Source organism: Narcine bancroftii, chromosome 7, assembly GCF_036971445.1.
Source record: "Narcine bancroftii isolate sNarBan1 chromosome 7, sNarBan1.hap1, whole genome shotgun sequence".
Classification (NCBI taxonomy): Eukaryota; Metazoa; Chordata; class Chondrichthyes; order Torpediniformes; family Narcinidae; genus Narcine; species Narcine bancroftii.
In genome coordinates, this window is record NC_091475.1 from 174,613,731 (window position 1) to 174,636,224 (window position 22,494).

The 22,494-nt window shown below is 38.2% G+C and overlaps 1 long non-coding RNA gene across 1 annotated transcript in view; it reads left to right on the top strand.

Annotated features, from left to right (window-relative positions):
- The first annotated feature begins 8,501 nt into the window (after nt 1-8,501).
- The window catches only part of LOC138740111 (uncharacterized), a 56,331-nt gene continuing 42,338 nt past the window's right edge, over nt 8,502-22,494 (top strand). Inside the window, exon 1 of the long non-coding RNA XR_011342675.1 lies at nt 8,502-8,560. This is a non-coding gene — a long non-coding RNA (uncharacterized lncRNA). The remainder of the gene's footprint in view (nt 8,561-22,494) is intronic.

A 22,494-nucleotide genomic window follows, 5' to 3' on the forward strand; every position in this document is an offset into this window, starting at 1 on the left:
TTTATGCATAATTGGTAGAATAGCAACTTAAATTCAGTTCCACATTCCCTACTTCAATGAGTTTTATGAACTATTCTGCAACTCAACATTATAAAATAAAGTCCACCAATTCCCCTGCCACCTTCATGACAGGGATAGTATCATGAGAAAGAATCACAGTAAAATAATTGTTACTTCCTTTATGACAATGAAATACTAACTAAATTTCAGCCTCCAACCATTGAATGAAACTGAATGATTATATCACTGGCCATTGGCAAAATGTCCATCCAAGGAGAAGCAATCTTTTCAAATAATTTAAATATGAATAACTTAAAACAACACAATTAAGGATTAATCACAGACAGCTGGCTTATAGAAAAAAAACTTCTCACTGCTGATAGAATCTTTTTGTATTTAATATAATTGAAGATGATGTGGCCGATACTTTTGTCATTTGATTTTCCATAGATATTTGGGAATCATATTTGCAAGAGTTACTCTTTAGAAATATTTTGCATGATGAAATTTCTTCCATCATCAGCTTCAGAGATGCTTGAGTGATTTCTACTTTTTATATTTTTGGGGTAATTTTATCATGTCATTTGCTTTAGCTTTTTAAATAATTTCACCTAAAATATCAGCCTATTTTATTAACATTCAAACTGAATATATGTATAATAAATGTTGTCTCTCCTGGTCCAATCCCTCCCCACCAACATCCACAATACCTCACATTCCTTCCTTCTCTTCAATAACTTTCAATTCCATGAAAATTCAGCATCGTGTTTTAACTTCAACCACGGTATCTGCAGACTTTGGTGTTTACTTGCAAATGTTTAATGGACATGACAAGAAATTCCAGTTATTGGAATGGAAACATTGCCAATCTTTTTCTGGTAATAGTATTAAGCTCTGGAAGTAAAATCTACCTTTCCTGAATATAATAATAACAACATTTCTCCTCTCTCAATGATCTATTAATATTTCCAATTGAATCTCAAATCAGTATTCATTGCTTTACGACAGGCATCCTTTCTAATCTGTGATTGCTTAATTATTCTCAATTTTTAAAAAATTTAATGTGTTCACAAGGAAAATAATTGAGTATTTCTAACTCAATTTCATTAAGACCCCTGATATATTATTGGCTTGTTTTAAATCAGGTCAATCTCAGAAAAAGCACCATTAAATTATGTGTTGGGAAAAGTTTTATCTACAGAAAAAACAACTACAATATTTTATTGGTTTTTTTGGAGAGGCTTTTATATACTTTATTGGCTCAGTTTTCTGTATTCATTTTCATTGGGCTGATGCTGCAAAAATCTTACATGTGCAAATCCTCCAATTTTTTAAAAAGCTAACATGCACAAATGGACGATCATGAATAGCAAGAGGGAGACAAGAGGGGGAGGGGAGGGATAATAGTAGGAGAGTGGTGGGAAAATGGAAGGAAGAGCTTGAAGTAAAAAGATGGGAGTGTATATGGTCCTTCACACTTTACAGCCTGCATCATTCAATTAAAATACTTTAAAAAAAACATGGAAAGGAGAAACATATTGGCTAGAATTTGCAGGGAAATGCTAGTAATTCTGTGGTGAACTATGGGCATTTATCATTTTAAGTGTCAGTAAGTTTGAGATTTTTATTTGTCAACTAGGCCTTGCTGGCATTTTCACACCTGTGTTCCCCACACTACACTCCTCATGGAACCCAGCACTGAGACTGGGAAATGTGCCAGCTGAATCAGGACCAGATATACCATTTCATTTAAATTGCCTAAGTGAAAGGGTGAACAGTAAGAATGACTTCTACAATTAATTGACTATTCTTTGAAGTTTCCAATTATTTAAAATTATTTGTCGTGTTTTTCAGTGATTATGTTTATTTTCTTCATTTTTAAATGTCCTGTATTATTTCACAATTTCTGTAAAATTTTGAACATCAGAGATGATCAGGAGACTTCAAATAATAGTTACAAAAGCTGGTGATGTGGCTTTGTTGCTGGTCAAAGTTTTTCAGCTATTTTATGGGCAATGTGCATTCAATCACTTGCTTTGTTCAGTCACTTTCTTCTAAGTGTCCCTGATATTTTGCACCTCATGATCAAAATTGCATGCAGGCAGAATATGAGACAACTTTAACAATTTGTCTGATCATGGTGATGTTATTTTGGGATTGTGAGAAGAATACCTGGATTTTTTGTTGTGTGAAATGGAAATGAACATCTCTAGAACTGTTGACATTTGTTGTTCATTCCTAAGAGCCTCTGAATGATAGAAGAAGTTTGGAGTCAGATGCATTCATGCATCTGAAGTCTTTTTTAAACAATACTAACAGTAAAGATTTTTAACTTTGGCTTGTAGGGAGAATCAGTACATTTAAATGAGAATGAATCCTAGTAAAACATCTGGTCTGATCCGAGTCCCAGGCCGAGTACTGATAACCTGTGCTGTCCCACAAGGATGCAAGGATATCTTTAACATCTCAATCCAACAGGATGTGGTACCTACCTGTTTCAAACAGGTCTCCATCGTTCTGGTGCCAAGAAGAGAGTGGTAACCTGCCTAAATGACTATTAACTAGTGGTACTCACATCCACAGTGATGAAGTGTTTTGAAGGGCTGATGTTGAAGCATATCAGCTCTTAACTGAGCAGCAACATGGATCCATTCCAATTTGCCAACCACATTAACAGGTCTATGGCAGATACCATCTCACTGATGTAATTGATCTGTGTTAATAGTAATATTTAAGTTACGGTTACGGTTAAGCCATATTTCTTGTCATCATGTCTTAAGTAATGTCGTGGGTTTGGAACAGGGTTACACACACACCCATACAATACATTCAGAAGTGATGTCATCTTTCAGGGTCATGATGTCTACAAGCCAGAGGTATGAAGATCAGATGATTTCCAAGAAATTGTTGCTAACAGCTATTAAAGATTCCAGTTAATGGTCACATGATTTCAAAGAATTGGAACTGACCTAATTGATGTAAATGTCACATGATTTAGAAAATATATTGTCAAATTCAGACATTTTGAATCAGAAGACGGTAGGAGTTGAGAAGTCAAGACCCTGTGGCACCCACACAGGAGTAAAACAGTCATCTCTAGAAAGAGAGGGAGTTACTGGTCTGTACGATATCACAGTAGCTGGAACACTGGTATTAGCCCCTTGTGAAGTACAGGGTTGAATGACAGTAGCCGGCATAAGAGGAGGAGAGTCCCTGTGGGACAAAGGATTGAATTACAGTACCAGAATAGGTTCTGGTATGTGTTACTCCCAATAAAAGGGGAATACAAAAAAAAAGTGGATTTCCAAAGGGAGACCACTTCTGACTGCTCTTTTAAGAAATAAAAGGGTGTAGCCTCATCATAGAAATAAGCTCCAGAACTCTTAAGAAGCTAAGAGGGAGTTGAAGATCACCAATGTGAGAGTTTAAAAAGAAACCTCTTCCTGGGGAAACAACTCAACAAGATTTGTGAGTTTGAACAGTTGAAGGACTGAATCAGTGTTAACCAACACATTACTGCTTTAAGCAACAATTTATAAGAACTTGATGTTTCATAATCTCTTGTGAACTACAATTTAATAGACTTTCAAGTTGAACATGACTTTAAATATTGGGCCTTAAAACTAAGTTTTTAGACTCAAGTTTAAGCTGAAATAGTTTGGACTTTAATACACACACACACACACACACACACACACACACACACACACACACACACACACACACACACACATCTATAAAATTACATTTATGCATAGTGGGGTTTAAGCTTAGAGTTAAGTAAGTTTAGAGTTAAGTGAGAACTGTTATGTGGTTAATAGTTTAATAAAATCTATTATTTTGAATTTTACACTGTCCGGTGAATCTTCCATTGCTATTCTTGTGTTAGTACTAGCAAAGGGGTTGTTAGTTCATAACATTGGCTCTACACAAAGCCCTGGAACACCTGGACAACAAAGACGCATACATGAGGATGCTTTTTACTGACTACAGTCACCATTCAACACCATCATTCCCTCAAAACTGTTCAGCAAATCCAAGAAATGGCCTCAATATCCCACTGCGTAATTGGATTCTGGATTTCCTCATCTCCAGACCCTAATCAGTGAGGATTGATAAGAAATTCCACAATCTCAATCGGTATAGGAGTACCACAGGGTACTTGGCTCCCTGCTCTACTCACTTTACACCTATGACTGTGTGGCTCAGTACAACAACAACAAATGAGCTGATGATACCTCAGTAGTGGGTTTATATGAAAAAGGTGATGAGTCAGCATTTAGGAGGGAGATTGAAAACTTGGCTGAATGGTGCACCAACAACAACCTCACACTCAATGTCACCAAAACCAAGGAGATGATTGTGGAATTCACAAAGGTAAAATCAGATGATCAACAATCCAGTGATCCTTGGGTGATCAGAGGTGGAGAGAATGAGAAAACTTAAGTTCCTGGGAGTCACTGTCTCAGAGGACCTTTCGTGGATCCTAAAAACTAATGTCATCGGGAAGAAAGCACATCAATGCCTCTACTCTCTCAGGAATTTGCGGAGGTTCGGTATGACATTGAAATCCTTGGCAAACTTCTACAGATGTGCAGTGGTGACCGGCTGTATCGTGGCCTAGTATGGGGGCACCAGTCTGTCTGAGTGAAAAGCTCTGCAAAAGGTAGTGAATACAGGCAAAACTATCCCCACCATTGAGAAAATCTACATGACAGAGAGCAGCAGCAATCAGTAAGGATCCACACCACCCAGGACATGCTCTGTTCTTGCTGCTGCCATCAGGAATGAGGCATAGATGCCACAAGACTTGTACCACCAGGTTCAGGAACAGTTGCCACCCCTCCACCATCAGAATCCTAAACAACATACTCAATCAGAGACTGATTTAAGAACTTTTACTTTGGTCATTATTTGTACCTGAATACTTTTTTTTTCTGTATTGCTCTGTCAATTTTTATTTCTTTCTTTGATTACATTTCTATCTTTGTATATGTCTCATGTTCTTGAGTATTGTTTGGAGGTGCATTCAACTAGACAGCAGAGAGTATACTTGACCTTTCTATCTCCATCTCAGGGGTTTGATTAACAATTAAATATCAGTTGTAAACAACCACCATCTCCCAAAGGTATCTTGACATCTTGCTGGTGTCCTGTAGTTAGTGGAAAAGGTTTCAGTGAGTCACTTGCCAAGGGTGCCCAGTCTCACACTTTTCTTAGCGTAGGAATCTGCTTAAGTTTCTGGTCAATTATGACATCTTCTATCCCCTCATCATGATGTGATGACAGGGCACTGGCAAGGACCTTTAGAGCGGAAGCTAGCTAGGTGGACTCTTTCTTGAGGTTTAAATAGATTGAATGTATTTGTCACATTAACCAATCCCTGAATATTGTTGAGGTTCTGCAGCATGTAGGCAAAGATTGTTTCCTTTTTATGAGGACATTTCCCTGACAAATTTCTAACCAATGTCCTGGAATTGAAATGATAGATCTCTTCAACCACACCTCTCTACCTTTGTGTGTAAGTATGAGTCCAAGTCTTGGCGTTTTTCTTTCTCTGTGATGCCCTTTACTTCAATTTTAGCAGGGCATCTTTTTTTTTAAATTTTTAAAATTTATTTTTCACACTATGAACCATACTGACCAAAATACGCACAAATATTTCCCTCTTAAATATACACAGTGTCATTTTTCTCCCCTTTTCCCCCTCCCTTCCCTCCCTCCTTCATCCCCCCCTCCCCACCCACTCAACGTTCAACTTATATGATACATTAAACCCATTAAACAATGTCATCACACAATGAAAATAAACAAGAAATTTGTGTCTTCTACTTTTACATACTGGGTCAGTTCATTTCGTCTTCTTCTCCTTCTGTCATTTTAGGTGGTGGAGGTCCACGGTAGGACTTCTCTGTTGTGTTCCATGTACGGTTCCCAAATTTGTTCGAATACTGTGATGTTATTTCTTAAATTATATGTTATTTTTTCCAATGGAATACATTTATTCATTTCTATGTACCATTGCTGTATTCTCAGGTTATCTTCTAATTGACATAATACATTTTTTTGCTATCCTAGTAAATCTTTTTTGTGCTCCATCCAAATCGAGTCCAAGTTCTTTACTTCTTATATTACTTAGAAGAAAGATCTCTGGATTTTTTGGTATGTTGCTTTTTGTGATTTTATTTAATTCCTGATTTAGATCTTCCCAAAACTTTTCCACTTTCTCTCATGCCCAAATTGCATGTACTGTTGTTCTCATTTCCTTCTCACAGCGAAAACATCTGTCTGATACTTTACCAGGGCATCTTGATGCCAAGGAAAGTCACACTGGTCTTGCCTCCTGTTTGAATCATGATTCCAATGAATTTTGGTGCCAAGTGGTCTTGGTAAAATGAAAATACAGCACCAGTGAGCAGATTACTGGTGAAGAAGTGCCACGTCACAGCCCTGTTGATGATCTTGATAACACCATTCATTAGTTTGGTAATGATCAATTATAATCAGATTGTGGCATCTGCAGATTTTTTTTGGTGTTGTTAACTAGGGCACATTAACAAAGATAAAAATCACTAACAGAACACTCTTTATTAAAAATAATCAACCCTCAAATAACAAGACCAGCTGGAACAGCAATGTATCAAATGCCATGCCACATGATACACATAATCCTTAAAGGTAAATTCACATTTATGTATAAAATAATAAAAACAATGCATCTGTAGGAAACAAATCAGTTAATGTTCCAGGTCGAAGATCTTTCGTCAGAGCTGAGAAAGAGAAAAAGGCAAGTTGGTCTAAATAGCGGAAAAAGTTGGGGGGAGGGGGCAATGGTAGAACAAAGGGAATATCTGTAATCGGGTGAAAGGATGCAGCCATTGAATGGGCAGTTCAGATTCCTTGCCTGTGAACTATGCTGCTCATGTTGTGAGGTCGGGCGATATTGCCCAGGCTGGCATGTTGCAACGGGCTCAGCAGGTCAGATTATATAAAGGAGAGATAAAGAAGGGAAGAGAGGAATGGCATGCTTTAATGGTCAGTGCTGTTACAAAAAGAAAAAGAAGGGAAAGCTATCTGAAGGTAGAGAATTTAATACGAGCTCTGTGGGCTGGAATATGCCCACACCAAAAAATGAGGCTTTGACCCTTGAGCTGACGTTTTAAAAAGTGTAGAAACACTGCATGGTAACAGGGGCTTCTGGCCATGAGCCAGTGCTACCCAAATACCCCAATTACAACCTTCTTTACATTTTGAAGGGTGGAAGGAAGCCAGTATGCCTAGAGGAAACCCACAAAGATATGGGGAGAATGTCCAAACTACTTAAAGACAGCGCTGGATTCCAACCCAGGTCACTGGCACTGTAATACCATTGTGCTAACCACTTTGTTACCCATGCCACCCTAATGTTGCTTATGTTTGGCAGGTTTGTAATGTGTAGGAGGCAAAAGACTGACAGGTCTGAGTGAGAGTGGCATGGTGAATTAAAATGGTAGTAACCATAAGCTGAAAGTCATGCCTGCATTCAGATCAATGTAGATCTGCAAATTCTCCAATGTAGAGGACATTGTGAGCACTGAATTCAATCCACTAGATTAGAAATTGTGCAATATACAATGAAGATGATGGAATGTGGAGAATGGAATGGAATCCTTACAGCTGCATTTCTTCCAAGCGAATCCCTGCTGCACCTATATGAATTCCATGATGTGGATTCCTCTTCAGTGAAGAAACTAAATGTAGATTGGTTGACCACTCATTTGGTTCAGTTACAAAGATTATTTTGAGCTTCCAGTGGCCTGTCTCTTTATTTGCTTGTGTTACTCTAATTGACCTCTCACACTGTGGGTTCTCATGCTGACGAGCTCTTATGGTGGCAGTGAGAGAGGCAGGGGAAGGCAGTAGCCTGAATACTGATCACTTCACTGAGCACCTTTTACTCTGTCCACATCAGTGACAAGGATCTCCCAGTGGCCGACTATTTCAATTCTGCATCTTGCTCCCATATTCACTTGTCTGTCCATGGCTTCACCAAGACCATCTGTAAATTGGAGGACAAAACTTGATTTTTTTTTTTGTCTGGGCACTCTCCAACTGGATGGCATTAACATTGACCTCCAATTTCTTCTAATCTACCCTCCATTCTCCCCTTTGTCTTCTCTCCATTAGCCTTTCACCCTCTTCTCTCTCTAGTCATAGAGGTATCCCTCCTCCCCCACCTCCCCACTTGCTGCCATGCCCTCCCTCCCTGATTACCTCCTGCCTTTGGGTTCGTGCTCCTACCCCTACCTCTCCCCCTACCATTTGGTTCGGACACCTACCAACATGTTTTCATACCTTGATGAAGGGCTCAAGGCCAAAACGTTGGTAATCTTTGCTGCGTAAAGTACACTGCTTGACCTGCTGAGTTTCTCCAGCATGTGTTTTTACTCCAACCATAGTATCTGCAGAATTTCATGTTTTACAGCCTAATGGCTACTCTGTTTCTCTCTCTGTAGCTGCCACCTGAATAGAAGAAGATGGATATTGGGTAAGAAATGTTCTTGAGGCTCAGGATCACATGGTATGTATTATTTCCTGCTTATATTTTTGAAGTTTATATTGTATCCTGCACTGGTTTGAATTTTGCATCTAAAAATGAAAATCCTGGGCTGGAGTTTGAACTTTCAATATGTTCTGAATGTGTTACAAACATAGATAGTGTCGTAAAATTTGATCGATCTTCTTAACCTTTGTTTAGTTTTCCAGAACAGATCTTCTGCCTGCTGAAAATCATTGGAAAGTACCTTCCTTTGAATTGGAACATAGGAACATAGGAAGTAGGAACAGGAGTAGGCCAAAAATGGCCCATCGAGCCTGCTCCGCCATTCAATACGATCATGGCTGATCTAATTTATGACCTAACTCCACCTACCTGCCTTCTCCCCATATCCCCTAATTCCTCTATCATGTAAAAATTTATCTAACCGATTTTTAAATATGTTTAATGAGGCAGCCTCAACCACTTCCCTGGTTAGAGAATTCCAAACATTCACTACTCTTTGGGAAAAACTATTTTTCCTCATCTCTGTCCTAAATCTACTGCCCCAAATCTTGAGACTGTGTCCTCTCGTTTTAGTTTCCCCAGCCAGCTCAAAAAACCTTCCTACATCTATCCTATCCATACCCTTGATAATCCTATATGTTTCTATAAGATCTCCTCTCATTCTTCTGAACTCGAGTGAATACAATCCTAGATGATTTAATCTTTCATCATAAGTCAACCCCTTCATCCCAGGGATCAACCTAGTAAACCTCCTCTGGACCGTCTCCAAAGCCAGTATATCCTTCCTCAAATATGGAGACCAGAACTGGACACAGTACTCCAGGTGCGGTCTCACCAGTACCTTATACAGTTGCAATATTATGTCCCTACTCCTGAATTCAATTCCTCTAGTGATGAAGGCCAACATTCCATTTGCCTTCTTAATAACCTGCTGCACCTGCAACCTAACTTTTTGCGATTCATGCACAAGCACTCCCAAGTCCCTCTGCACAACAGCATGCTGTAGTTTTTCACCCTTTAAATAATATTGTTAACGTAGTCCCCAAAATGAAGACTATTCTAAAAGATTGCATTCAAAATTTCAAAATGTTATGCTGTAATTGTTGTCTCCTAAGAGTAAGCAAAGATAGGATTAGTCCAAATTTTTTTTTAAAGTTATCTACGTGGACCTGAAGAGCATAGAGCACATTTCAATCCTTACAAAACCATCACCATTGGGGGATTTGGTCCTGGGTTGTGGAATGTAGACTCCCTCATTTCCATATTTGCCCATCGAATGAATCCAGTGTATGGTCAATGTGCAGCTGGTAAATGATGTAAATATCACCCACCCAAGAATTCCAGGCTATGAGCCCTGCCTGGACTTTACCATCATGCGAAAACATTTCAAAAATATTCTAAAGGTGACTCTGGAGGCTGCTGCAATTTTTTGATCTATATGCTGGACTTTCCAGATCAGTTCATGTGGGTGCTGTTAGAAATGAACTGCAAGGGAGGTGGATCAATGCCGTTTGTGTGCAAATTTAACAGATGCACTTCACAAACACAATCCTGCTGTCCTCGCATTCAAATTATTTTCAATGTCAGTGCTAAATCTTTACTGTCACTGATCAAGGGTCAAGTTGATTTTTAGCTTGATCTTTCCCCATTCCAGACTGATGTAATTTCTTCTTGGAGTGAAAGTCTGCAGATGTTGTGATTGTAGTAAAAACACAAAAATGCTGGAAGTCTCACTCACAGTATCCATCAGAAGTAACGATACTGTATATACCTGACGTTGCTAGTATACCTAATACACAGTAAACCAGTTTTGTGAAAAAATACTCACTGTTATGTAGAACAACTTTATTTGTTGATTTAATTTGTAATGTTTTTTTTATTACTGTAAATTATTAAAATGTCTGTTTTGAAAATGATTTCCAAATCATGCAATTAATTACAGTATAAACATACCATAAATTACATTTTTTTTTGAGTCTTAAATTGACTTTGCAAAACAAAGTCTACTTCCAGCAAACACAAATACAATGGTTTGGTGAGGCTGAGCTTTGGAATCAAAGATATTGTTTTCATCCAGAACGATGGTTTAGTTCAACCACAGAATTTCATAAGGAGACTATTTTTGATTGTTCTGCAGCTCCCTGCATACCTGTCTGTCTGGTCAAAGTTTAACACTGCCCTTCCCTGAAACAGCAACATTTCACAACAAACAGAGCATTTGGCAATAGACCACATAGTAATTATGGGAGAGAATACTTGGGTATGCCAGAGTCAAAAATAAATCTTCAAAAAGAACTGTGAGGGATTTTTTTTTACTATTAAACCAAACTAAACAGGCCTTGAGGGTGTGTCACAGAATAATACTCTGCCTTATTGCCCGGCCAAAGCAATTAGACAAACTAAGAAATAGATTAATGTTGCCAAGGCCAAAAAGCAGTTAAACGGTCTATGCGCCTCAATTCTGCTCTATTTTATCAATCCCAAAACAATAATTATTTATTTATTTAGATTTTGCTCCATGCTGATTTCCATAAAGCTTCTGTTATGTGGATATACTCACAAGATTTCTTGTCAGCAACACTTCTGGGGTTTGATTTTAATCAACACCCAGTGACTGTGCCAGAATCTTTGCAATAATAAGATTCCAGTGTAGCTGCAATGCTGGTGAATTGCGTTGCTTTTGCACCAGTGCTAATTTATGTTTAGTCAGAAACTAGCCAATCTGAGTTATGCCATGATTAGAATGGAATTTTGCAATATTATTACCTTACACTACATATTGAAGGCCTTTAAAATCCCCCATTTGTTAACTTTAAAGCTAATATAATGCATTATTTATATGCAATTTGAGCTGATATAAAATATATTTTTGATAAAATGCATGATTTGTTTCACATTGTTGCTATGGATTTAAATAAGTGCAAAATTGCTTAATGTTGAAGAAGATTGTTTTCAAATATAGAAAAAGTAATTGTTTGGATAAATTAGCAGGCAATTAAACCTCTCAATAAAGTGACGTAATACAAGATTTTATGGTCACTTAGGTGCTAAAGGAATCTGTCTGAATGCATAACCTTTGACCCTTGTATAAGCAGGGAGAAGATGTGTCAAATCTAATAAAGTGAAGGACCAATAAATGTAACTACTCAGTCAATAGTCTTGGTGGGGGATCTAAATCAAAAACTATATCAAGCTGCAATTGATTTAAATGACCTTTTGCCACTTTTTCTGATTTTAAAAAATTATTATAGTCCACAATAAAGATCTGGAGCAGTATTAATGAGTTGGTATTAAAATGCTATTAAAATCAAAGCTTAATTAAGTGGCAGTTGGTGCACCTGAACTCAGAATCTTTAGCACAATGTTATGTAATTTAACATTTTGCATATATGTAGCATCTTTCATAAACCCAGTTTGTCACAATATACTAGTCAATGAAATGCCTTTTTTTTTAAAATAAAGAAAGATTTGTTTTACTTTACAGAGTTCTATTTAACTTGGGCTTGTGGTCTCTGATCAGGGGTTGGGGAAAGTACAGAGAATTGAAAGAATGATCAGCTTTGATTCATAGTTTCAAATTTATCACATTAGTTTATGTGCCCAAGAATAACCTACCTACCTTATAATGTGTGGTTTTTGAAAAGTGAAATGTATTTTGCTTTGTTCTAACTCATTCATTGTTAAGTAATGCAGAAAAAAAGGGAAAGATTATCAATACAGTGGTTGCCCAAGTTCTAAAGATGATCTACTCATTCACTTTGAGTAAAATAATGGGGTAAGCTTTTTAGTGTTTTGTCATTGAAAATGAAACATGTAACTTTTTAACTTTTTATTTTGTTGTAATTTATATCTGCCTTAATGAGAAGGAAAGAGTCTTCCATTTTTTCTTAAAGGTGATATCCCTTTTGTGATAGTACAGATCTATCACCAATGTATGTAGTGTATATAGTTACAGTATCTAGACTGTGCTTACAGCGATTGGCTGAGAGCTTAGTCACGCTTACTGTCTGGGCTTTAAAGGGTTGTGTCCCTTGCCAGGTCGAATCATTCCGGACTGGTCGGCCACCTGTGAAGAGCTCCTGTCTTTTGCTAATAAGATCAACAGGTCTTTGATTCTTTCGACAAGCTCTACACCTTTAAAGTTGGGAGCGAAACATTTAACTATAGCAATAGACAACTGAAATAGTGACAAAGAGGTTCTGCAATGCATAGCATAACATTAAGCACTGGGAATGGAGTTCTTTCCCATTATCTTTACAGAAATAATATCACCAATTATGGATAACTTTCCCAATGGATAATAAGTTTGGTTTCCAGACTTTAAAGAAGATGTGAAATTCAAACATAAATATCAATGTGGATTATTTGTGTATTTTCTTTTAATATATGAAGTCCCATTTGAAGCCTAGAAAATATGAAAAAGTGAAACACCACAGTTGTGAAACAGTCAGATTGTTATTATATTGGCCTGGGTTTATTTTTGCAGGTGTGTGGAATCCAAATGAATGGAGAAATCCCTACATTTCAAGAGGCAAGGCTCAGTCTTATAACATAATGTGTTTACAGCAGTTTTCAGAATTTGAATGGTCTGAAGAACTTTCCTCGTCCTCAAATTGAAGGACCTTTACATTTTAGCAGTATTTTGTTTAAATGATCCAGATGCAGTGAAATATTTATTCCTTCAATGTATGTCTCACTTCCTTTTATGATATATTTGTTATAAAAAGCCATGCTTCTTAGGCTAAGCTGTTTGTGTTGGCAATGCATCAAAAGACTGCTGTACAACTATGCCAATCACTGTGGTGGTATAAAAGAATTCTCTCATCAGTTGGTTTATATTAATTAAACCTTTTAAATCTACATGTACTTCAACACTTCTCAAACTTCAGTAGCGTGATTTTAATAAGTGTGGAAACTATAGGTTGTTAAATTATATAGAAGTGCTCCCTCTAGTGGAAATGCAGCTTCTTTCCTCCTTTATTTGCGTAGTATCACCTCCCCTCTAAAAACAATAAAGATTCCAGAGCTGAAACGTTTCTACCCGTGGATGCTGACTGACCTCTTGATTTCCTCCAGCAATTCTTTGTTTGCAGCTATTTAATATATGACAAAAAAACATATGCCTTTAAAATGCTTGAAGTGAAGTTGTATTGTTAACCAAATCATGTATTATTCTTTACCTTAACTCTTGTGTGTTCTGAACATAATTACATTTAGATTACATGAGTAACCTTGATTAATGGACTTTTAGAGTTTGTTCAGGTGAAAGATTGGTCTTAATTTTATTGAATGTTGGGCGTGAGCTCTTGCTGCTTTTTCTTATGCTATTAAGTTTTTGAACTTGTGCTTTTTGATTCATTTATAGAATTTGGGAATTGTTGCATTTATTTCCTATCTCCCTAAACATCTTAATGAAGAGGGTGGTTAGTTCTAACTTGACTATTCAGAGCTCAAACAGTCCTTTCAAGTGAGGTAACACCTCACCCAAAAATCTGAAGGGGTCAATTATTACAGCTGGTGCTCCCAGTGGGGTCTCCTCTACGTCGGCGAGATCAGGTGCAGATTGGGGGCATTGCTTCATCGAGCACCTTTTCACCATCCACCACAATGGTTACTATCTCCTAATGCCAGCCACTTTAATTCCACTTCCCATTCCCAGATGCATGTACTTTCTGTGGCCTACTTATTGTACTGACAAGTTGAGGCCACAGGCAATTAGAAGAATAACACCTTGTTTTCCATCTTGGTAGTCCCCAACCAGATGGCATCAACATCTCCAATTTCCAGTAACCTCCCCCTTTTTTTCCCCCTGATTCTTCTGACCCCATTATCCCTATTTTCCTTCTTTCCCTCCACCACCCTCTTTACTGGGTCATCACCTACAGCTCCCTTCCTCTAGCTTCCGACCCTTTCCCTTCATTCCATGATCCACTCTCCTCCTGTCAGAGTACATCTTCCTCCTATATCCTGGTTTCTAACTTTATTCCCATTTCTTTCCCCTCCCACCTTTATAAACCCACGTCCTGCCACCTTGTGTTCAACCCCTTACCCTTCCCCAAAACCATTTTATTTGGGTTTCTGTCAGTTTTTTGCTGGTCCTGATTAAGTATCTCAGCCTGAAATGTTGACTATCTACTGCCCTTTGTGGATGCTGCCTGACTTGTTGCATTCCTCCAGTATGTTGTTCCAGCATCTACAGTCTCTCTTGCTTATCACTAGTACAATCTGAATGGTGAAGGTACATTCATAGTGCCAAGAGCGAGGGAGATCCAGTTTTTTGGTCACGTGATAATGAAGTAACAGCATAATACTTCAATGTCTGAATGGTGTGTGATTTGGAATGGGAGTAAAACCAGGTTTCTGGAGAAACTCAGCAGATCAAACAGTGTAATTTGTATAGCAAAGATAACTAACGATTTGGACTTGAGGCCTTCATCAAGGTGTTTTACAAGGCCAAACTGGGAAGCCTGAAACTGGAGCTGAAAGCCACGAAGCACAAGATTGTGGCAGAGACGGTAGCAAAGAAGGCAATGTGGCTGTGGAGAGAGTCTTGGTGAGTACATGTTCATAAAGCTAGAGAGCAGCAGGGATTATAGACGGGGAGCAATGAAAGAGATTCCCACAATTGGAGGAGAATTTGTGTTATTTTTCAAAGTTGTTTCCAAATGGTAGTTACTAGGTTTGGGGAACATTGTTTAAGGGACCTTGGTTTATTATTGCCATGGAGTTTGATGATGGCATACATTAAGAACAGAATTGAGAAGCAAATAGGATCCAATGGTTTACAAATCCCGCCAAAAGCAAGGAGATTATGTTGAATATATATGAAACACTGATTCAACAACAGGTAAGTATTTGCATCCAGTTCTGATTACTACACAATAATTCTGATAATGTGCCTTTATGGTACTTCAAAACCCAGTTATTAGTTATTCATTATTTATTTTAATCTTATTTGCTTGGTCTATGTTTATTTCTTAATTGGATTTTGTCTAAATAATTTGTATGATTAAGTGACATGTGAGTCATGTTGTCTGCTAGTCAAGCAAATATTTGTCATCCAGAAAGTTTGTTTATTGTAGTTGAAAATATTGATTATTTCTAGAATTTTTCAACAGCATGTTAATCAAACTAGAAAATATTATATGCAGGTTTACAAAGCTGTGCCTGTCTTTTTTATCGGGTATGTGGATGCCTCTGTTCCAATCTTACTCCAACATTGGTACTGCCTTGTGTACATATGGAGAACTTGACAAATTCTTTTAAACCCTGCCTTAAATTTACCTGGACCATTCCTGACAACTCTCTCCCCTTTGTGAATCTCTTTGTCTCCATCTTTGGAGACAAGCTATCCACGGACATCTATTACCTTTCGAATCCAACAGCTACTCGGACTACTACACATTATCCTCCAATACTTGTCCAACTTCAATGTGATCGCAGCACAACCCACATCTTTCCTTTTCCACCCCTATCTGCCTTTGGAGGGACATGTATCTTCAAGACTCCCTAGGCTACTCTATCCTCCCCATTCCAACCTCCACCTTCTTGGGCACTTCCTGCTGTAACTGTAGAAAGTGCAAAATTTGTCCTTTTGTCTTCTGCCACCAGGGTCACAGACAGACATTCCAAGTGAGGCAGGGCTTTATGTGTGCATCGTCCAACTGCATTCAGTAAACCCAGTGTGGAGCCCTTTACATCTGGTGAGGAAAAGCTAAAATTATTGGCTGTCACTCATTTCAATCTCTTTCACTAATCCCACAAAGGCATGTCCATCCTCAGCCTTATCCAATACCAAGGTGAGGCCTAGCATAAACCTGATGAACACTGTCTCAGATTCCTTCTGAACAACCGTAAACACCATGAGGTGAACTTTGAATATTTCAGTTTTTCCACCTGTATCTGGTTCCAATATTTGCATCTTTGCCTGCTCTCTTAATTTTCTCTCTAACCCATTTCCCCCACATATCCCAAAGGTCTATCCTTCTGCATGTGTCTCCACTTAACTTGCCTCCTATCCAAAACCCCCCCTCCCCCCTTCCCCTTTTTAGATACTTGATAGCTCCCTTTTCTATTTCAGACTCAATAAATGATCCTGACCTGAATTGTGAACTACCCATAGATGCTGTCTGATCCAATGAGTCTCTCCAGTTCTTTTTGTTCACTCAAAATTCCAGCCTTTGCTGTTTTTGTACTCTTTCTGACATCCCTCTGATCAGACATCCCAGCAACTGTCAATTTATCATTCCATACCCTCATTCCAACTTCATATCTTGAAAATTATTGATTTTCTACACTCGAGGAACATAACCTCACCAGCAACAATTGAGCTCCCAGAAGATTAGATAGTAGTCAATACTATATTTTTTTCAAGAAAATAAATGGGGATGATCAAGCAAATTGTAGACAGTGACTTTCACATCCTGGTAGGGAACCTTCCCGCAAAGATGCTTAGGGATAGCATTTTGTGCAAACTTGGAAAGGCATGGTCCCACCAGGACAGCCAGAATGGCTATGTGTGGGAGATGCCACACTTTACAGTTTTGATTGAGATTTCTGAGGAGGTGAAGAAAGCGAGGTTGATGAGGGTAGGGCAATGGATATACTCTACACTGAGTAAGGCACTTGACAAGGTCCTTCATTGCAGACTAATTGAGAAGGCAGTGATTCACAGGATCTTTGGTGAATTGTTGGATTCAGAATTGGCTGGTACATCAGAAGACTGAGGGTAGTGGTGGAAGGGTGTTATTCTGGATGAAGGTTTGTGACCAGAGGTGTTCCACAGGGATGAGTGCTGAGATCCCTGTTATTTGTGCTGTCAAAGAATGCAACAGGATGTGTATCAGTTAGAGATATGGGCAGAGAAATGGCAGATGGAGTTTATTCCCACAAGTGTGAGGTGTTGCACTTTGGGAGGTCAAATGTAAGGGGAATGTATTTCCAGTTAATAATAGAAGTCTTAAAAGCATTGACATTCAGAGTGATCTGGGAGCTCCTTGGAACTGGCCACACGAGTAGATTGGGTAATTTAGAAGATGTATGGCATTTTGTCTTCAATGGTGGTGCCATTGTGTATATGAGCAAGCAAATCCTAGTGCAGCCTTATACAATTTTGTTTGGCGCCACTTGAAGTACTGTCTGCAATTCTGGCTGCCCCATTATAGAGGGATGTGGAGGCTTTGGAAAGGGTGCAGAAGAGATTTGCCAATGTTGCCCAGCTTGGAGGGTATGATTTATCGCGAGAGGTGGGATAAGCTTGGGTTGTTTTCTCTGGAGCATCGGAAATGGAGGGAAGAAGTTTACAAAATTGAGAGGCGTGGATGGAGCAGACTGTGTGAATGCTTTGCCTATGGTAAAAGTCTCAAATACTTGAGGGCACCTATTTAAAGTGAGGCTAGGGAGAGTTAAAAGGAGAGTGATAGGTTCCTGGAACAGGCTGCCCAGGGTAGTTGTGTAAGCTAACATGATGGTAACATTAAAGAAACTTCAAGATATATGATAATGTTGGGAATAGAGGGATAGGAATCGTGTGAAAGCAGAAGTTTAGTTAATAACGTTTTGTGCAGACACAATGAGCCGAAAATCCTGTGTTGTTGTTTAAATGAACTCTCCCTGCAATTTAATTCTTGAAATCTGCATATAATTCTGATTAATCCATATATATGCATCTTAACCATTGGCACTCTCTGTTGTTCACAGTATTCCGGATTAAGAATAGCCAATTTATTTTGCAGTCATTTTCAAGTAATTTGATTATTCCTCAAAGATATTCTCCGTGCCTTTTTGCACCCTTCCCGTAAACTCTATCATCCCTTGTCTTGCCTGACCATATCTTTGCTCTGATCCATCTAAAGACCTTTTGGTTTCCTCACAACTTCCTTGTCTGCCATATTTGCTGGCATAGTGAGTCAGCAGATCTATACTATCCAATGTATACTCTTGATCTCCTGACTCCCTCCTTTATTCTTTATTGTTGATCTTTGGTTTCGTCTAACCTTCTCCATCAATCCAATTCATGATTTCCCCCAAGCCTATCCTCACTTCTGCATCCCCTTATACTGCAACATCACCTTCTGTTGGTTCCCAAGGAAAGGCCTTTCAATTTGCAAAAGTCATTCACTTGGAAACAATGTCTATATAACTAATTTTTCAACAACCTCTCAATTTATCCATATCATGTTGCAAGTTATGATATCCTTATCACAAGATGCATTTCCACCCATTTTCATCTATTATTTTCCTTGTTTCCTTTTCTCCAATCACTTTATCCAAGTCCTAGGATAGGGGACTTACCTTGCCTTCTTTTCTGGATTTTGCCTGATTATTTTTCTTTTCTGTGGAGTGAGGACTGCAATAAATTACAGGACGCAGTTCAAAACTTGTAGAATAGATAAGTATTGTAATTGGCAAATGAAATTCATTTAAATTCAGATGGTATGTTTTGGTACAAGCTATCAGTCATTTGTTGGGAGGTGCAGATCTGAGTGGGGTAAGAAAACAAATACACCACTCACTAAAAAATTGTGCAAAGATTATAAAACCAAACCAAGCCCTTGGCTTCATTTCTGGTGAGGAAGAAGTGAAAAATAGGGAGATGATGCTAAACCTGAATAGAGCCTTGGTTGGACATTCTTTGGAGGGAAGTGAATATCGAGGTGGTGCAGACATTTATCTAGATGATTCTGGAATCATGAAGACATCATGAACAGATCATGGCACCTTTTGAGAAAAGAAGTTAGGGGTGACTCAAAAGAGGAACCAAAATGACAAAATGATAGAGTGGAGGCAGAGAAAGTGTTTCTGCTTGTGGGAATGAGAGTAATTGGAAGACATCAAAATTGCTAACAAAAAATCCAACACGCTTTTCTTTACTCCCCACCCAGTATTTTGAGAATCTAAAGTTCATTTGCTCAGACAATTCTTGAAGTGAATAGTCTGCTTGCACTTAAGGAAAGTTTGAGTAAACATTTCACAGAGCAGGATATTGAAGCTTCAGCTAAATCAAAATAAAGAGAGAAAGCCAGTGTGGAGCCTAAATGGAATCCTGAATAGTTGGACCATAATCTTTGGTGTAAGTGCAACTATATAACCATGACTGCCAACACAATTGGCTGAGAAACCTAGAGATAATAGGTTAATACAGTGGCTGGGTTTAAAATATCTCAAACAAACATAATGCAGAAAAGTTCTTGTCGTGCCACAAACATTGGTGTGCGCCACACTACGTCTACTCAAGGTGTCTTAAGTGTTACCTCACCACCATCCAGCCCCCTGGCCTCTGTAAACTACCAACCCTATTTCCCATCTATTACCTTTGCATCACTGGTTTATAACTACCAGTTGACACAAATTTATTCCAACACACTAATGCATATGGTGCCCTGAATTTCACTTCCATCTTGTTCTTATCTTTTAAATCAGTGGTTTTCAAACTGCCCCTAAATTTACATTCCATCTTAAACAATCCTTATGCCATTGGTACTCTGTGATTAGTAAGGGATTGGTTAAGGTGGTATGTGAGTGGAAAGAAAAGATTTGAAAACCAGTTTTAATTGTACCCAATTGACTCATTATGTGCATGGTTTCATAACTCCAAAGGAAATGAGCCAATGACAATTTTTCTCAAGGAAAATATTTCAATAACAATTGGGTCTAGAGCAGTGATTCTCAACCTTCTCTTCCCACTCACATGCCATCTTAAGCATTCCCTTACTAATCACAGAACACTTATGGCATAGGGATTGCTTAAGGTGGAATGAGTTTAGGGGGGCAGTTTGAAAAACCACTGGTTTAAATGGATTGCTAACGTTTTAAATTATACTTATTGAAGCCTAACACTAACTTAAATTTCAGTCTCTTTTTTTTAATCAACCAATGACCATAGTGACTTCACACTAATATTTCTTCGAAGTTAATATATTAACACACATACCTGGTTTTGAAGAGATTTCCAAAATCTTGGATCACTTGAAAATCTTAATAGGAAGGTGGTGAGTAGGTAACTTTCATCTTTCTTTTGCAATGGGATTGGGCCAGAAAGGAGGACAATTGCTCCCAATGTTTTCTGTTCAAGAGCAAAGCTGCAAAAACAAACTTAATAGCATATGACAATGGAAAAAACTTGCCTTGAAATGTTTGCAATGAATTGTTTCTATTCCTGTAAATAACATAATTCGAGACAGACCTCTACTGGATGGTTATCTGCCCAATAACTAGTGTTGGGTCGAAGCCAGAGCCAGTAATTGTGGGCAAACCTACTTAACCAAATACCCTGGAGATACCAGACTGCATGGAGTATTTAAAGTATTTCAAATGCTAACTACAGTCTTTTTTTAAAGAAGATTTTGTAACAAAAATGTCTATTATTTGAATTTAATACATCCATATGTTCTTAACTGCTTATATAATGTAGAAAACTAGAAAACGTTCACTTCTAAATAAAGAACAGGTGAATTTTATCTGTCTGCAGATTTGGAAAATTTGTTATGCCAGTGTGCATGCCAAAAAGAGATCTTAATTTTCCTTCATATTTAAATTGGAGAATTGGGTGGTTTCTTTTGAAAAGAAAAACAGGCCCTTGAAGTTGACCTATTTATGGATAATTGTGGATGCAAGTCATTGAGTGCACTTGGCAGGAACTGTTGCAGGTGCTTGGTTCTTGTCATGGTGCCTCAGATCATTTTGTTTACTTCAACAAACTCTACTTGCATGTGAAGGTGGCCCTAGACATCCAATGCAGCAGGTTAGTGATTGTCAGGCAGCCATACACCAGGGCAGTGATACCTACATCATAAGTACATCCGAGCTTAGGTTGTCCCAGCTTATCAGTGTCCTGATAAGTGTTCAGATCATGCAATGTAATATTGTCAATGGCCAAAAAGGACATGAACCTTGGCAGGACTGGCCTTGGACATACAATGTACTCAGCCCAAATGGACTCAAATGGAGTGTAGGAGACTCAAATCATCCAACATGCAGGAAAATCCCCTTGTCTTGATATTTCTTTTCTTTACACCTGCTTGTAATGTAATTTCAATTTAAGGACTTGAATAAAATGATTTGAATGTTATTGAAAATAAAGGTTATTTATAAAGCTGGATGTAAAGATCATAAGGAATAAAGTAATTGAATGATTAGGATCTGGTTAATGTATCTATCAGAGCCAATGTGATTATTTTAGATACATTCTTGGCAAGCAGTTGCTTAATACTTCATCTATTTGTGTCAGCTTTGACAGATCAATAAACATGAATAGGGATAAATGTGTCCCTTTATTTCCAAGTCAGTATGTGATGACTCCTCTTTCTAAAGTTTTAGTTGATCTTTGTTTAAAGTGTTCACTTGCTTTTTTTTTTCCATAAAAGAAACAGTGAAAACATTTGAAATCCACTGAGATTGTTTGTCATCTCTCTCTCTGAAGTACTGGTCTAGCAGTTCCAGACAATATTCTCTCACACTCCAGAGTTGTTCCTGTCTGTGGCAGGAAGTCTGTAACCATGCAGAATGTGAGGCCAGCTCAGGAAAAATGGAAATGGATGTGGTAGCATTATGGCTGTTTCACTTGGGAGTGACCACTTGGAAGGGTTTTAATTTTAGGAGCTCTCTTTATTCCGCACTGCTTGTTCACATTAGAATCACAAAATATTGTCCAAATTATGCAACAGTCACAAATTGTTGGGCATTTCTGTAATCTTTCACTCTGATGAAAAGTCCTAGAAATTATCTCTTCATTGAGTTCACAGAAACACAAATTAATGGCATAAAATTAAAAACCATATAATATTACAGCACAGAAACAGACCCACGGCCCTTTTAGTCTGTGCTGAACTATTCTGCCTAGGCCCACTGACCTGCATCCAGTCCATAGTCCTCCATACTTTTGGTGTCCATCTGCCTGCCCAAATTCTTTTAAATGTTAAAACTGAGCTGCATTCACCACCACAGCTGGCAGT